This window comes from Rhinolophus hipposideros (genome assembly GCF_964194185.1).
Source record: "Rhinolophus hipposideros genome assembly, chromosome: 22".
Taxonomy (NCBI): Eukaryota; Metazoa; Chordata; class Mammalia; order Chiroptera; family Rhinolophidae; genus Rhinolophus; species Rhinolophus hipposideros.
The window spans coordinates 42378473-42398374 of record NC_138068.1 but is presented as its reverse complement, the minus strand read 5'-3'; positions in this window follow the sequence as shown (position 1 = coordinate 42398374).

Here is a 19902-nt window from a genome sequence, read left to right as displayed (position 1 = left end):
CCAGCAAACAAATAACTGTATTAGAGCACCCCCACACACACTCACCTGATATGGCCCTCAATAACTTCTTTCTTTACCTGATGATAAAGGAAATAATGAAACAAAGACATTTTGATGATATTTAGGACATCAAGGGTAATATGACAACAGCTCTGATAGCCATTCCAGAAAAAGAGTTCCAAAATTGCTATGAAGGGTAGTCTAGGTGCTGACCACAGTGCGTAGCTTCCCAAGGGGAGTACTTTGAAGGTCACTGCAGTGATATTCAGAAATGAGGTATATAGCACCTAGGATGAGTTCACGAACTTAATTGTCTGACCTCGTATTCCCCAGGCCTGACTCAACCCTAATTTCTAACTGTCTGGAGTGGAGCCCTGAAACTTTCCAGGTAATTCTGATGTAACCGGTTCAGAGACCAGGAGAAGGGGCAGGTAGAGCCAGGCTGATGAAGGAACCTGAAACCTAGAGAGACTGTGTGAGTTCCCTTAAACTCCACAGCAAGTCAGTGGGACAACCTTGCCCTTCCTCAGGTTGCCAGGCAACTGGAAAACAGTAACACTGTCACTATGTAAGAGTGGCACATCTTGGGTGGGGGAGATGGGAAAGGCAATAAAATTATTCTCAATTGGGTTTGCCAACTAGCTATCACTCTTGAAAAGAAACAGAGAATGCAAAGCTAGCTGCACCAATATTTGCTGAGAAGTTAGAGGCTCAGGATTCTTTGAAGACTACAAAGAAGTTACCAGCTTGATTGTCACCTGTCAGGCAGGAAATGGACTTCTGTGTGTACAAACCCACTGGGATCTTCAGAACTTCGGTGTGAAATATTTTTAAAGTTAAAGAGAACAGCGCTTTCTATTCCATGTGTTAGACCATAGAACCAGCATCTTTATGGATTAGCTGGTTATTTTCTATTTCTAGTGCATGATTCACTAAGATATAGCATTGCAGCCCCAGCTAAAGTCTGGTCTTTTAGGGATACTGCTACTTAATTCTTATGTTCTCTTGAGCACTTTTATTAATTAAAGTTCTTACTTGTTCAATTGCATGTTTTAATTTTCCAAACTCTATGTAAAAAACAAATTTCCATCCATTGAGAGTCTAGGGTGTCACTGTCCTATACAAATATAATATTAGCAACATATATAATTTTAAATATGTTTATATGCATTCAAAGGTTTTTAAGACAGGTGAAATTATTAATAATATATTGTATTTAATCCAATATATTTGATATACTGTCATTTATATAAGCCATATGAAAAATTATTAGTAAGACATATATTATTTTCATATTATCTTTGAAATTCTGTGTGTATTCTACAGTTACAGTGCATCTCAGTTCAGACCAGCCACATTTGCATGGTCAGTTGTAATGTGGATCGTGACTACTGTATTGGACAGTGCAGGTCTAGGATTTAAGGCTAGTTCAATATAGAAGATACTGGTTCTTAAAACTATCTGTGGGGTAAATAGTAGAGTGAAAATAATGCTAGTTGCATTTTACAGAGAAAATCCTGGGATTGTGTGTGACAAAGCTAGATACAATACTCTAGCTGATTCCATCACAACTTCAAATACTCTTCACTTGTCAATCCCCTTCCCTTGAGAGACAGCTGCTATTGCGGTACAGAACATGGAGGCTGGCATTAAGTTACCTGAGCTCAAATCCTGATAACTGTTATGCATCCCTGGCAAGTCTCCATATTCCGTATGTTTAATTTCCTTGTCTGTACAATATGCATAATAATACCAATCTCCCATGGTGGCTTAGTGGGTTCACTGAGGTTATATTATGAGGCAATTAAAATATGTAGTGATTGTAAGCATTTTGAAAGAAAGAGCTACCATTGTTCAGAATTAAAATAAAAGCTTCCATAGTAGTCATTTACCAAATATTTTTTCTAACTACAGGATAGAATTGTGTTTCTCTGCCCTGATAAAGTTAAATGCAGTCATTGACTTATTTGGACCAATAAAATGTGACTGGAAGTTATCATGTGTCATTCCCAAGTGGAAACTTGAAGAGCAAGCTACCAACCATGATCCAGATGGTAGCTGTCCATCAGTCTGGGTCCCAGGGGGAAACCCTTAGCAGGTCCATGATGAGCACATAACATGAGAAAATCCTAAAACGTAGTATTGCAAACCATAAAGATTTGGGAAGTATTTCTTACTGCAGAATTACCTAACCCATCATACATGATACTCTATCTTAATGCTACTCAGTTAAAAAATATTTCAGGTTAACTAATTTCTTCTGTTTTCTGTAAACATACTGACTGATGTCCATAAATGTGGAATATTAATTTAGCAGGCTATTCTTCAACACTCAAGGCCCTCTATACCCACCAATAAGTTTGTATTTTCTATAAATATAGGTCGTGTTTATCTCCAAATAATTTATGCCAATTGTGGTCATTATTAAATTTAAGTATTGCACAGACTGATGAAATTTGAGTGTGTAAAGAGCACATTGTATCTATTAACACTGAATTGAATACATCAAAAACACTAAATAAAGGTGAGTTAAATTAAGTTTGCCTGAAACAATTAAAGCTGGGCTGGGTGTGGATTACACAAAATATCAAATGATTCTGCACCCAATTCTCTTTCAATTCTTGCTCTGCTTCAGAGAAATCCAAACAAAAAATTGAAGAAGATATATTATGAGTGTGTTTTTGCAAGAAAGGCAGAATGCCAATCAACTACCACACACTAAAAGTAAAGGCTTGGCCCTACATCAAAAGACTGGTAAATAAATAAGTGCACGGTTGTATGCTTTAAGTTAAATGAAAACGTTAAAGGTATGTATGTATCATTTTTATGACCATCCCCCAAAATCAAATATTTGGATTAACCAACTAACTACTGTCCTGATTACATAAAGTAAGAGGTTTACTCCTATAGAGAGATACTTAGAACTTGATGAAATTCAGTGATTTCTTTCCTAGGCATAGTATAATATTTTGTCTTTGTTTTCGGTGATCTTTTGTACATTATACTTTTTATTTTTTTATTAGTTTCAGGTACAAAATAATGTAATAGACATTTATGCCTCTCACAAAATGATAACCCCGCCCCCCAGCACATTATACTTTTAAGAAAACACAATCTGGAAAAAGGTGTGCAGATGCATGAAGCTTTAGGTAATAAAGGTACTCCTGGTAAACAGATGATACAGTATGGACCCATGAAAACTGCACCTGCCCTCGCACCCTGCCTGAACTGACCCCCACCCTTCACCCCAAACCTTACTTTTTGAGAATAAACTAACCTGAAGCTTCACAATTGCAGCCATGTAACCAAGCTCAAAAATAAGTAAGAAGAGGTACACACATTTCTCCTCATGGTTATATGAGCTCTCAACAAATGTTCCTCTTCTGACCATAATGCAGCACCTAACATGGACCACACGAAGAACCACCAACTACATTCAGCTGTTCCCCAGTGATGAAATGTTTCAGACATGGTCACAGAGATTAATATCTGTGCAGACCACTTTTGAAGCAGCCCAGAAATCGTTTGGGAACATGTGGCATTAGACAAATATAAATTCAGAATCTAGGATTTTCTTCCATGTGCCTTTCCCTTCCACACCTGGATTTTCAGAATGAGTCACACAGTAGTCTCTGAGAGTGAGGACAAAGAACTGAGTTTCAACACATGTTTAAATTCTGAGCTACAGACAGAAACTCCTGCAGGGGCTGTTAATCTTAGTAAATAACAAAAGAAGTGGGCTCTAGTAGAGAACTGTTCTTTTGGTGGTCTCCTCAAAACCAAGGTCCACCTGGATAGCATTGGTGCCTGTGTTCTCAGTGTTTTCTCATGGAAATAGAGTAACACAAAACGTTTTTCTAGTTTCTTCCACCCTCAGAAGACCACTTGGTTTGGGCTCATATTTGGTATCTCTAACTCTTTTACTATCTTTTAAACAATAAGTTGTCCCAATCCAATTTTCTGTGACATTAACCTAAAGATGACCTTTGTGCAGAAGAAAGAAAAAAAATATGTATAATATTGAGGATTTTCGTGGCTGTCTCCACAAATATCTTAAACAAGTTTCACATAGATTCACTGCTCTGAAAATACTATTTTAAAATTATTTTAATTGTGGTTAGAAGATATGTGTTTTGTATTTTATAGAAGCACAAGCCAAAAATGATGGATAAGTCAGAGACAGGATTTCTAATTTAAGCTTGAAAGTTAGATATTTATTACCTTGAGTTAAAAATTCATTCTATCCATAGAAAAGACATATGGTCTTCAGGCAGCTCATGAATACAGATAGACAGGCATGTGCACAACACACACACACACACACAAACACTTTATTTTTCACAAAAAAAGATGTCCATTTGTGCTGATTAAAAAAACACTAGTTTAACAACTTCATGTAGTTTTGGAAAAAGTAGAACTTTACAAGATTGTCACATGCTTTGAATTATTAAAAAAGTAGAAAATTTTAATAAAACAAAGTCCTAATGTCCTTAATACAAATATTAAACAAAATTTTATTTCCATAGAAAAGAAGACCAAAGAAGATATCCTCCCCATCTTTTCCCAACCACAATTGTTTAACTGACCATCCTTATTAGTATGGTTGCAATATGTACTAAGTTAAGAGTGTCAGCAGAAAAAAGCAGTAGATTGTGATCCCAGGTGGTCTCCAGATTAGAAAATTGATAAGCAGAGCTTTCTTTATTTGGGCCCATACATACTTCAACTCTTTCTTAAAAGGAATGAGATGCAAGTGAAGAAGTTCTTTTCCTTTTTGCTGCAATTCTTCAGGAAACAGTTAATTGCTCAGAACATACTTTTCTATATGCCTTGCAACGGCACAAGGACACAACTGAGAAGACAACCAGAAACCCAATCAATGAAAAATTAGGTAAAGTGTTCCAATTTCCTTAGAAAAGAATTGTAACATAAGCTACTCCAAACCTCAATTGATCCACAAATATTAATAAACTTAGGCTAATTATCCAAATTCTCTCATTTGCCAAATTCTTATGCCCAGATTATAGAAAATACTATCCTGATCTCAAGAGACTAATCCAAACTTTTTATTTAAAAAGTAGACTTTTAAGTGACACCTTTTGAGGAAATCATTTAGGTCTCCACAATCTCAAGAAGCAACTTTTGGCTAGAAGCCAGGAATTGACAGGAGTCAACAGAGAGCAGTAAGACACATGGTGCTTAAGTGAGATGGTGAATAGGATATCTGTTTTTTTTTACTAAAACAGAACACCCAGAAAGACGAGACAGATTTAAGGTTTGCTCCAATGTAATGTTTGAGGCAATGTTGGTCATAGCCCTTTGAAAATAATTTATTCATAAATATTTTCCCAACAAGTTTGACCAAGTTTTCCCCTATACTTTTTACTTATCTTTTATAATCACGTCAGTATTGTTTTGTCCAATGAAAGGAAAATATGAATTATTAAAGAGTTGATCTTTACTCAGAAATGCCTCCAGATTGTTTTAGAAAAATAATCCACTTAACTGAAAAACAATAAGGTGCTCTGACAATTAGATTTATCTATTGTTTATTACCTGATATTTCACAGTCTTAATCTAACCCTAGAGAACTAGGAATTTCTCAATGGAAATATAAAGTATTCTTACTGGTCTCTTTTGTTCAAAATAAGAAACACCATTCTATTCCCATCTTGCACAAAATACATGTTTATTGTAAAAATCGGAAAACAATACATAAATAAGTCTGAAAATATAGTTAACATTACTCAGATTTCCATTAAAATACAACTACTGTTAACAATTCAATATAAATCTTTCCAGAATATACTATAAATATATAAATTTAACCAAAATGGAATCAAACTGTAAGCCTGTTTTGTAACCTGTATAACTTTTTCCTTTACATTTTTTAAACATTTCCATTCTTCTGTAATGTAATTTAATGGCTTCACGATATTTTATTGCATAGTTGTAATTCTCTATTATTAGACATATCACTTATTTGAGGTTTTTTTTCAGCTATTTTAAACAGAACTATGGTAAACACCCTTACAGCTACATTTTCCTGCAGATTATTTTCATAGACCAAATTTCAAAGAGAAAGTTTACACCCAGAGCTTTTTCTAAGATTTTGATACCTGTTGCCAAATTTCAGTCCAAAAATGTACGTGAGCTTGTACCCCACAGCAGAGTATGAAAGATGCCTATTTCCTTGGACTTTGTTGACACGGAGTGTTACACACATATTCTGGTGATAACCAAATCAACAGACAGAAAGATATTTTACTGTTGCTTTACTTGGCCATTCTTTTTCTATTTGAATTGCTCCTTTATGTTAGGTGCATCTTTTCTGTGGTTGATAGCCACAAAAGCTGTTAAAAGCCATCAAGCAAATAAGAGATGCAAAGATACGCCTAGATAACAGGTACAGTTCACTTGCTATACCAACTATATAAACTTAAGGTGTTTAATTGCCATCTTAAGTATGGAGAGAGAATATTATAAGAATAGAGGAGAAAAAGGTATGGTGAGGTTTCAGTACCTGTAACTGTACCTGCAATGAAGGATAATTGAGGCGTATTTGCATTATGGATAATTTCAAACTTCCATTAGTTATCCTTCGTCAATCAATGAGTTCCAAATTGAGCAGCCAAAACTGTGTATTCTGTGGAACTCAATGAAACAGGGGGATATGAGGAGATACCCTCATATCCTTCAGCGGTGCTGAAGAAAAATTTACACTTAAAACCCAGCATTCTAAATTTTTATTTTAAGTCCATTGTACCAGAAATGCTCCACAGATGTATCTTGGAATCAGGAAAAAGAGTAACTCTTTCTACAGTCTTTGAGTTCTTGCTGAGATTGCATGTAACTACAAAGGGACAATCACAACCTTTAAACATGTAATATCTTCTGAAATTTTATGCACTGAATAAATAACAGAGAGAGAGAGGGAGAGAGAGAGAGAGAGAGAGAGAGAGAGAGAGAGAGAGAGAGAGAGAAAGAGATAAAGAGATAGAGACATGCATATATTAAAAAATTAGAGAAGAAAGCAAAATACTCTAATTTCTTAAAATACTTTGCTTAAAATCAGAAAGTAAAGACTACTTTAGCATCTTTAGAGCTATATAGTTGATAATATGAGCCTACAAATAAGAGATTATTCATTATTACAATGTGTGAACAATACATGAATCTTAAAAATCATTTTTGTACAAATCTAACTACAAATAACAAAATGGCAATAACTATGTACCTATCAATAATCCCTTTAAATGTAAATGGATTAAAAGCTCCAATCAAAACACACAGGGTGGCTAAGTGGATAAGAAAACAACACCCTTACATATGCTATATACAAGAGACTCACCTCATATCAAAAGACACACACAGGCTGAAAGTGAAGGGTTGGAATAAGATATTTCATGCAAATGGAAATGAGAAAAAACCTGGAGTTGCAATACTTTATATCTGACGAAATAGACTTTACAATGAAGAATATATTGACAGACAAAGATGGGCATTGCATAATAAAGGGATCGATCCGACAAGAGGACATAACCCTAGTAAACATCTATACAACCAACATAGGAGCACCTAAAAATATAAAACAGATGTTGACTTATATAAAGAGATCAACATTAACACTATCATAGTAGGGGACTTCAACATACCTCTGACGACAAGGGACAGTTCTTCCAGACAGACAATAAATATAGAAACAGTGGCCTTAAATGGACCAGTTGGATTTAATCAATATTTTCAAAGCATTTCACTGCAAAGCTACAGAATACACGTTTTCCTTAAGTGCACATGGAATATTTTCCAAAACAGACCACATGTTAGGCCACAAAACAAGTCTCGATGAATTTAAAAAAATTGAAATTATACCAATTGTTTTCTCTGAGCACAGTGCTATGAAATTTGAAACCAACTACAAAAAAAAAAAAAGAAAACTGAAAGACACACAAATACATAAAGCCTGAATAACATGTTACTAAATAATAAATGGGCCAGCAAAGAGACCAAGGAAAAAATCAAAAGATATCTCAAAACAAACAAAAAAGAAAACACAGCAACCCAAAAATCTATGGGGTACAGTGAAAGCAGTCCTAAGAGGGAAATTCATAGCACTGCAGGCCTACCTAAAGAAACAAGAAAAATCACAAATCTACAGTTTATCTTAACACTTAAGGGATCTGGAAAAAGAACAGCAAAATAAGCCCGAAGGGAGTACAAGGAAGGAGATAAGAAAGATCAGAGCAGAAATAAATCAAATAGAAACCAAAAAAAGAAAAAAAGAAAAATAGATCAATGAATCCAAGAGCTGGATTTTAGAGAAGATAAACAAAATCGACAAACCTTTAGCTTGACTCATTAAAAAAGGAGAGAGCACCAAAATTAATAAAATTTGAAATGAAAGAGGAGATATGACAACAGACACCACAGAAATACAAAAAATTTTTAAGAAATTACTATGAGCAACTATATGCAAAGAAATTAGACTATCTGGAAGAATTGGACAATTTTCCAGAAGCATGCACCTTCCAAGGCTAACTCAAGAAGAAATGGAAAACATGAATGGACTGATTACTACTAGGGAAATTAAATCAGTAATCAACAAGCTCCAAACAAACAAAAGCCCTGGACCAGATGTCTTTACAGGTGAATTTTAAAAAACATTCAAAGAAATTATCACCTATTCTCCTCAAACTATTCCAAAAAATCCAGAAGGAGGGAAGTCTCCCAAACAGTTTTTATGAGGCCACTATCAACTTGATCCCAAATGTAGACAAAGACATACAAAAAAAAGAAAACTACAAGCTGATATCCCTAATGAACATACATGCAAAAATCCTCAACAAAATATTAGTGAACAGAATTCAGCAATACATTAAAAAGATCATACACCATGATCAAGTGGGATTCATTCCTGGTATGCAAGGTTGGTTCGATATTCTCAAATCAATTAAGGTGATACACCACATTAACAAAATGAAAAATAAAAATTATATGATCATATCAGTAGATGCAGAAAAAGCATTTGACGAAATCCAGCAGCCATTTATGATAAAAACTCTTAAGACAGTGGGAATAGAAAGACCATATCTCAACATAATAAAGGCCATAGATGATAAATCCACAGCTAACATCATACTCAATGGGGAAAAGCTAATATCATTACCCTTAAGATCAGAAACAAGGCAAGGTTGCCCACTTTCTACACTTCTATTCAACATAGTTCTGGTAGTTCTAGCCACAGCAATCAGACAAGAAAAAGAAATAAAAGGCATCCAAATTGGTAAGGAAGAAGTAAAATTATCATTATATGCAGATGACATAATACTATATTTAGAGAACACTAAAGACTCCACAAAACAACTATTAGAACTGGTAAATGAATTTAGTAAAGTAGTGGGATACAAAATTAATATTAAGGAATCAGTTGCATTTTCATATACCAATAATAAAATATCAGAAGGAGAATTCTTATATACCAATAATAAAACATCAGAAGAAAACAATCCAATTTAAAATTGCTTCAAAACTATGAAATACTTAGGAACAATCTTTTTTCCTTTTTACTAGTTTTTTTTTTAATTGGGGTGACAATTGTTAGTAAAATTACCTAGATTTCAGGTGTACAATTCAGTATTACATTATCTATAAATCCCATTGTGCGTTCACCACCCTGAGTCAGTTCTCCTTCCATCACCATATATTTGATCCCCCTTACCCTCATCTCCCACCACCCATCCCCCTTACCCTCTGGCAACCACTAAACTATTGTCTGTGTCTCTGAGTTTTGTTTCTCATTTGTTTGTCTTGTTATTTTGTTGTGGTAGTTTATATACCACATATCAGTGAAATCATAGGGTTGTCTGCTTTTTCTGTCTGACTTATTTTGCTTAGCATTATACTCTCAACATCCATCCATATTGTCACAAATGTTCCTATATCATCTTTCTTACTGCTAAATAGTATTCCATTGTGTATATATACCACAACTTCTTTATCCATTCATCTATCGAAGGACATTTTGGTTGCTTCCATGTCTTGGCCACTGTAAACAAAGCTGCAAGGAACACTGAAGCACACTTGTCTTTATAGATAAATGTTTTCAGATTTTTTTGATAGATACTCAGGAGAGGGATTGCTGGGTCATATGGTAATTCTATTCGTAATTTTTTGAGGAACCTCCACACTGCCTTCCATTATGGCTCCACCAATCTGCATTCCCACTAACAGTGTATGAGGGTTCCTTTTTCTCCATTGCCTCTTCAACACTTGTTACTATTTGTCTTGTTGATGACAGCCATTCTGACTGGGGTGAGGTGATATCTCATTGTGGTTTTCATTTGCATTTCTCTGATGATTAGTGATGTTGAGCATTTTTTCATATGTCTATTTGCCATTTGTATGTCCTCTTTGGAGAAATGTGTCTTCAGGTCCTCTGCCCATTTTTCAATTGGGTTGTTCGTTTTCGTTGTTGTTGAGTTTCATGACTTCCTTGTGTATTTTGGATATTAGCCCCTTATCAGAGGCACTGTATGCAAAAATCTTATCCCATTCAGTTGGTTGCCTCTTTATTTTGTTGATGGTTTTGGTTTCTTTTGTTGTGCAGAAGCTTTTAAGTTTCATATAGTCCCATTCATTTATTTTACCTTATACTTCCCTTGCCTATGAAGTAAAATTCATAAAATGCTCTTTGAACCCAAGGACCATAATTTTAGTACCTATGTTTTCTTCTATACATTTTATTGTGTCAGGTCTTATGCTTAAGTCTTTGATCCATTTTGAATTAATTTTGGTACATGGTGACAGATAGCAGTCCAGTTTTTCTTTTGCATGTGGATGTCCAATTCCTTAGGAATAAATTTAATCAAAGAAGTAAAAAACCTGTAGTCAGAAAATTATAAAATACTTAAGAAAGAAATTAAAGAAGATACAAATAGATGGAAACACATACCATGCTCATGGATAGGAAGAATTAATATCATTGAAATGTGCATACTGCCTAAGGCAATATACAAATTCAGTGTGATTCCTATCAAACTACCAATGACATATTTCACAGAAATAGAGCATATAATCCCAAAATTTATATGGAACCATAAAAGACCCTGGATAGCCTCAGCAATCTTGAGAAATAAGAACACAGTGGGACATATCATGATAGCTGACATGAAATTATACTACAAGGTTATAGTAATCAAAACAGCATGGTACTAGCATAAAAACAGACACATAGATCAATGGAAGAGAATAGAGAGCCCAGAAATAAATCTATGCCTATATGATCATTTAATCTACAACAATGGAAGCAAGAATTTACAGTGGGGTAACACAGTCTATTCAATAAATGGCATGAGAAACCTGGACAGACACATGCAAAAAATGAAGCTGATCTACCTCCTTACACCCTATACCAGAATAAATTCAAAATGGATTAAAGACTTAAATGTAAGATCTGAAACCATAAAACTCCTAGAAGAAAATATAGGAAGAAAGTTTATAGACATTACTCAGAGTTATATTTTTACTGATATATCCCTTTGGGCAGGGAAGTAAGACAAAAAGTAAAACATATTGGATTACATCAAACTAGAAACTTTTTTCACAGCAAAGGAAACCATCAACAAAACAAAAAGGGATCCTACCGAATGGGAGAAGATATGTGCCAATGATATATCGGATAAGGGCTTAATATCCAAATTTTTTTTAAAGAAACTAACTCAAATGAACTCCAGTAAAACAAATACCCCATTAAAAAATGGGCATAGGACATGAAGAGACATTTATCTAAAGAGGACATACAGATGGAAAACAGATACATGAAGAAATGCTCAACTTCACTAACAATTAGAAAAATGCAAATAAAAACCGCAATGAGATACCACCTCACTCCAGTCAAAATGGCTATCATCGGTAAATCAACAAACAACAAGTGCTGGCGCGGATGTGGAGAAAAGGGAACGTTAGTGCACTGTTGGTGGGATTGCAGATTAGTGCAGCCACTATGGAAATCAGTTTGGATGTATCTCAAAAAACTGAAATTGGAACTACCTTATGATCCAGCGATTTCACTCCTAGGTATCTATCCAGAGAAATCCAAAACTCCAATTTGAAAAAATTTATGCATCCCTGTGTTTACTACCGCAGTATACACAATAGCCAGGACATGGAAACAACTAAAATGCCCATCGGTAGACGACTGGATTAAGAAGCTGTGGAACATTTATACAATGGAGTATTACGCAGCCATAAAGAAAAAAGAAATCTTATCATTTGCAACAACATGGATAAATCTAGAGAACATTATGTTAAGCAAAATAAGTCAGACAGAGAAAGACAAATACCATATGATCTCACTTATATACGGAATCTAAAGGAAAGAATAAAGGAATGAACTAATCAGAAACAGTCTCAGAGATATATAGAAAACTGAGGGTTGCTAGATGGGAGCGATGGTAGGCATGAAGGAGAAGGTGAGGGGATTAGAAAGCGCAATTGATAACCACAAGATGGCCACGGGGATATGAAAGTCAGTTTGGGAAATATAATCAGCAGTGTTGTAAAGATTTTGTAGGGTATCTGATGGACAGTTGTCTTATTAGGGAGACCACTTCAGGGATGGTATAGATGTTTGATCACTGCGCTGTACACCTGAAACTGAAGCTGAATAATAATGAATGTCAATTATAATTTAATGTATATGTATTATATACAATATATATATTCACAAGAAGTGGAGTACAGCATTAAGAATGGAGACAGTGGAAATGTAATGGCTCTATGGGATGTCAGAGGGGTAGTAGAATAGGGGAGGGGGTTTATCACTTCATGAGTGGTATAAATGATAAATGTCTATTTCATTGTTTTGTACACCTGAAACTAATTAAAAAAATAAATGATACATTTTCAATTTGGTTATATTTTTAAGCAAATGCTTAAAACTCAAGAGTGATGCTTGTCTCGTGTTATTTTAACATTTAAAAACCTAACAATAAAAAAGATCACTTTCATAAAAAAAGCGATTTTTGTTCAAATGATTCTATACACTAGAGATAACTAGTTTTATGTATATAAGATAAAAAATATGATGAAGTGCTAATTATGGGTCTGCCACCTTATATCATTATGAGAAAATCTTCACAATAATCCTATGAGAAATGTACTCCTATTATCATTCTCACTTGTATATTTAACAAACAAACAAAACTAAGGGTTAGAAAAGGAAAATAAGAAGTGGACCCTGAACTCGAATCTACATTCTGCTGTTCCATATTCCTCATTTCTCAGGTCAGTGGTGTCAACAGAGAGAAAACATGGTGTCAAGTAGCCCTTGTGCCTTTATAAGCAGATCATTGAAATGAAAAACAGCTGAGCAATAAAGAGCTTAATATCCAAAAAGTAATCCCATTTGCAAATAATGATGTATAACTACCTAAGAACCATTCTCTTTCCTCATCTCTTAAGTTTGACTCTAAAATATTGCCAAAAAGACACACAGATCCTACAAGCACTGTGCACCTAAATCTCTGAAGTCAGCAAGACAGGAAAAATATTAGAAGGTGATCACAATTATCCATCTTGTTTCCTTTCTGCTAAATCAGTCACCAGACTACTACGAGTGGATGGAAAATCCTTGTAATCCTCAGATGTGCCATTAAACTCATAAACTGCAAGATTTCTAGGACATTTCATATTATAGTTGTCACTACTCCATGGTATATTCAAGGACATTTTCCAAGAAAAGCCACTCTATGGAAATATTAAAATGGCTTTTCACACTCTTTATACTACAGAAAAATAAACAGATCCAGCTATTTAGTTATGCAGCTAATTCCTACTCACACTCAGTCAATTAAAATCCAGTCCTCCCTTTCACAAAACTACCATCATCTCTTCATGGAACAAAAGCCCACTTAATTCTAATGGCCAGTTATTTCTATTTGGGCTTTCTGACCTTCATAGGCTTATAGGCTTGGAATGTTAGACTTCAGGTTTTAATTATATTAAGCCAAATAGAAAAAGGAAAGGAAAAGTTACGGTTTGAGTTTGAAAAAATTATGTATTTATCAGCCAAGAAATCATAGCATTTTTTTTCATCGAGAGAAGACATTTGAAGCGTATTTTTTAAATGACTGACTCATGTGTGGGATATAAAACTGAAAGCAACAAATGAGCAAGACAAACAAACAAACAAAAACTCAAAGATACAGACAACATTTCGTGGTTATCAGAAGGTAAGAAAGGGGGCGGGTGGTAGAAAAAGGTAAAGGGGGTCAGAGATATGGTGATGGAAAAAGAACTGACTCTGAGTGGTGCATATACAAAGCAATATATAGATGATGTATTATAGAATTGTACACTTGAAACCTATATAATTTTACTAACCAATGTGACTCCAATAAATTTAATAAAATTTAAAATTAAAAAAATAACAAAATGAAGTAAATAAAAGAGGGCTATCAGTCCTAGTACACAATATCTAAAGATAATATTTTAACACATTTTGAGAATAAAATAAAGGCTATCATTTTTCAATGTACAAATCCTCTGAATTATTAGGCTTTTGAATGTCTCTTCCTACTGGGAATTCTCATGGTATATTTAGACAACCACATATTTAACAGCTCCTTTTTAAATGTTGGTAGGTATTATTAATATTTTATAAGTCATAAGAATGTTCTTTCTCCAACTAAGTTACAAGTATTCCAACGGTTAAGGAATATGTGTCCTAGTGTTGTGATTTACCCACAGTACCTATCTCCCTTACCAGCACATGTGGCCTTCTCCAAACAAAGCATGACAAACAAGTTGTATATATTAAAATCTGTAAATATTTTACAGTACGAGACTCTTCCATCTTCCTGGAAAAAAGTATGTATTACTATATATGTGAACTTTATTCGATTTTAGATATAAATCTACTAATTATAAGTTTCCTAAAGCAGGAGTCACCAAACTTTCTCTGTACAAAACCAAATAGTAACTATTTTAGGCTTTGGAAGCCATGCAGTCTATGTAGCAAGTACTCAACTCTGTTACAGCGCAAAACCAGTACGTAAACAAATGAGCATGGATGCATTGCAATACAACTTTACTTACAAAAAAAGAAATGGCCATTTAATCCACAAGCAGTAGTTTCCAGTCTCCCATCCTAAGGTGTGAAAAGAGAAAATAAAGATTAAAAGTGATATCTATTCAAGCAATTAGATTGGATTCAGATGGGAGATGGTGCATTTTTGAGGTAGGTTTCAAGTTCAGAGATGGATAATTGAGAGAGAGAGACCTGAGAACAATGACAAGGAGGTAGTTGTGGATCCATAGTAGAGGCAGCAGAATGAGTTGCCCTTCTTTCTCCTCCAATTCTCATTATGTACAGCATACATGGTGTTGTCAACCTACAAATAGGAACAGTAACTATGCGCACTAGATTGGAGAGCTAGGGTGTGGAAGAACTGGGAGATTTCTAAATACAGAAAGACTAGGGAATAACCAATACAGCTCAGCAGCACATCATGCTCTTCCCAGCCTGCTGCTCAAAACACACATCCCATCCCCAGAGGGAATAAACAGATACAATATTGATACAGATAAACACATACAATGATAAACGGATACAATATTGACAGGCAAAGGAATAGGGACCTTTGAATACAAAGATGAGCATATGATTAAAATTTCAGACATATTAAAGGAAAGTTGAGCAGGAAATGAGAGGCAATGAGTGCAAAGCAAAAAAAGGGAGTAATGACTGAAGGAAGAAGATTAATAGTAAATAAATAAATAAATAAACAAACAAATAAATAAATAAATAATACATATGCACTTAAGCAGGCATGCACATACAGGTGCATGCACACACACACATATTTTTAAAAATATTCTCAGAATTCTAGCAGAGAATACTGTAACAATGAAACAAGGGCAAGATATTATGAAAACATTACTAATTAAAGACCTAAAGTTTGTATTTAGAAATAAAAAACAAAATTACTAAAATGTTTCAAACACTCATAGAGTTCACTCTCAATAATGGAAAGAATAAACAACCAAAGATCAAATGAAGAAATAAAGGACTTCAAAAATAATAGACCTGAAGAGACATTTCTCCAAAGAGGACATACAAATGGCAAATAGACATATGAAAAAATGCTCAATATAACTAATCATCAGAGAAATGCAAATGAAAACCACAATGAGATATGACCTCACCCCAGTCAGAAAGGCTGTCATCAACAAGACAAACAGTAGCAAGTGTTGGAGAGGCTGTGGAGAAAAAGAAACCCTCACACACTGTTGTTGGGAATGCAGACTGGTGCAGCGGCTATGGAAAGCAGTGTGGAGGTTCCTCAAAAAATTACAAATAGTGCTCGCTTCGGCAGCACATATACTAAAATTGGAACGATACAGAGAAGATTAGCATGGACCCTGCGCAAGGATGACACGCAAATTCGTGAAGTGTTCCATATTTTTAAAAGGGGGAGCGTAAAGGCCTGAACTGGAATATGGGAATAGAGAAAGTAAGCGTACTGAAGAAACTGGAATACTCTAAATATCAAACTTTCTTTTACATAAACTAAAGGGTAACCACTCAAAAAACATCCAAATCTGAAATATATACTGTAATAAAAGAAGAAACAGAGGGAAACATCATAGAATACCACCACACAGAAATAACAGACAACAACAAAAAGGCAAAGAAACAACGGAGACACAGCCATACCAGAAAACTAAAGACAGAATGACAGGAAATCCTCACATATCAATAATCACCCTAAATGTAAACGGACTGAACTCACCAGTAAAGAGACACAGAGTAGCAGATTGGATCAAAAAACTAAACCCAACCATATGCTGCCTACAAGAGACACATCTCAGCTACAAGGACAAGCATAGACTCAAAGTGAAAGGGTAGAAATTGACACTCCAAGCAAATGGTACCCAGAGAAAATCAGGTGTAGCCATAATGATTTCCGATGAAACAGACTTCAGGGTGAAAAAGATAACAAGAGACAAAGATGGACATTTCATAATGGTAAAGGGGACTATACAACAAGAAGACATAACAGTCATCAATATTTATGCCCCCAATCAGGGAGCACCGAAATATACCAAGCAACTACTAACAGAACTAAAGGGAGAAATTGACCAAAACACAATTATACTAGGAGACTTAAATACATCATTGACAGCTATGGATAGATCATCCAAACAAAAGATAAATAACGAAATCGCAGCCCTAAATGACACATTAGATGAATTGGACATAATTGACATGTATAGAGCACTTCATCCTAAAACATCAGAATATACATTCTTTTCTAGTGTACATGGAACATTCTCAAGGATAGACCATATATTGGGACACAAAATCAGCCTCAGCAAATTTAAGAAGATTGAAATCATACCAAGCATATTATCTGATCACAAAGCTTTGAAATTGGATATCAACTGCAAAAAGAAAGCAGTAAAAAACACAAATACATGGAGATTAAACAACATACTTTTAAAGAACGACTGGGTCAAAGAAGAAATTAGAGGAGAGCTCAAAAGATACATAGAAACAAATGACAATGAAAATACATCCTACCAAAATTTTTGGGATGCCGCGAAAGCAGTTTTAAGAGGGAAATTTATATCATTACAGGCCTAACTCAAGAAACAAGAAAAATCCCAAATAAATAACCTCATGTTACACCTTAAAAAACTAGAAAAAAAAGAACAAGCGAAACCCAAGGTCAGCAGAAGAAAGGAAATAACAAAAATCAGAGCAGAACTAAATGAAATAGAGAACAAAAAGACAATAGAAAAAATTAATTGACAAAAAGCTGGTTCTTTGAAAAGATTAACAAAATCGACAAACCCTTGGCTAGACTCACTAAGATAAAAAGAGAGAAGACACTAATTAACAAAATCAGAAATGAAAAAGGGGAAGTTATCACGGACACCACAGAAATACAAAGGATTATCCAAGAATACTATGAAGGACTATATGCCACCAAATTTAATAACTTAGAAGAAATGGACAAGTTCTTAGAAACATATAGCCTTCCAAGGCTGAATCATGAAGAACTCGAAAATCTTAACAGGCCGATCACCAGTAACGAAATTGAATCAGTCATCAAAAACCTTCCCAAAATCAAAAGTCCTTGACCAGATGGCTTCACCAGTGAATTCTACCAAAAACCTTCAAAGAGGATCTAATACCAATCCTGCTCAAACTCTTCCAAAAAATTGAAGGAGAGTCAGTACTCCCTAACTCATTTTATGAGGCCAACATTACCCTGATACCAAAACCTGTAAGGACAACACAAAAAAAGAAAAGTACAGACCTATATCTCTGATGAATACAGATGCTAAAATCCTAAACAAAATTCTAGCAAATCGAATACAACAATGCATTAAAAAGATTATTCATCACGACCAAGTGGGGTTCATCCCCGGGGCACAAGGATGGTTCAACATTTGCAAATCCATGAATGTGATACATCACGTAAACAAAATAAAGGACAAAAATCATATGATTCTATCAATTGATGCAGAAAAAGCATTTGATAAGATACAACATCCATTTATGATTAAAACACTTACTAAAATTGGTATAGAAGGAAAATACCTCAACATAATAAAGGCCATATACGACAAGCCCTCAGCTAATCTCATAATTAATGGTGATAAGGTGAAGCCCTTTGCTCTACGTTCAGGACACGACAAGGTTGTCCCCTATCACCTCTGCTTTTCAACATAGTGTTAGAACTCCTCGCCAGAGCTATCAGGCAAGAGAGAGAAATAAAAGGCATCCAAATTGGGAATGAAGAAGTTAAATTGTCACTCTTTGAAGATGACATGATGCTATATATAGAAAACCCTAAAGACTCCACCAAAAAGCTATTAGAAACAATCAATGAATACAGTAAAGTTGCTGGCTACAAAATCAACGTACAAAAGTCCATTGCTTTCCTATATACCAACAATGAAATCTCAGAAAAAGAGATAGAAAAAACAATTCCTTTTGCAATTGCAGCAAAAAGAATAAAATACTTAGGAATAAACTTAACCAAGGATGGGAAGGATTTATATGCTGAAAACTATAAGACATTTTTGAAAGAAATTGAAGAAGACACAAAGAAATGGAAAGACATTCCGTGCTCATGGATTGGAAGAATCAACATAGTTAAAATGGCCATAACCCAAAGCAATATACAGATTTAATGCAATCCCCATTAAAATCCCAATGGCATTTTTTAAAGAAATAGAACAAAAAATCATCAGATTTGTTTGGAACCACAAAAGACCCCGAATAGCCAAAGCAATATTTAAAAAAAAGAACAATACTGGAGGTATCACACTCCCTGATTTTTCCTTGTACTACAGGGCTACAATAATCAAAACAGCTTGGTATTGGCGGAAAAACAGACACATAGACCAATGGAATAGAATTGAGAACCCAGAAATAAAACCACTTAAATGTGGACAGATAATTTTTGACAAAGAAGCTAAAAACATACAATGGACGAAAGACAGCCTCTTCAATAAATGGTGCTGGTACAATTGGATAGCTACGTGCAAAAGAATGAAACTGGACTGCTATCTGTCACCATGTACCAAAATTAATTCAAAATGGATCAAAGACTTAAGCATAAGACCTGACACAATAAACTGCATTGAAGAAAACATAGGTACTAAACTTATGGACCTTGGGTTCAAAGAGCATTTTATGAATTTGACTCCAAAGGCAATGGAAGTAAAAACTAAAATAAACAAATGGGATTATATGAAACTGAAAAGCTTCTGCACAGCAAAAGAAACTATAGACAAAATGATGAGGCAACCAACTGAATGGGAGAAGATTTTCGCAAACAGTTCCTCTGATAAGGGGCTAAATTCCAAAATATACAAGGAACTCAT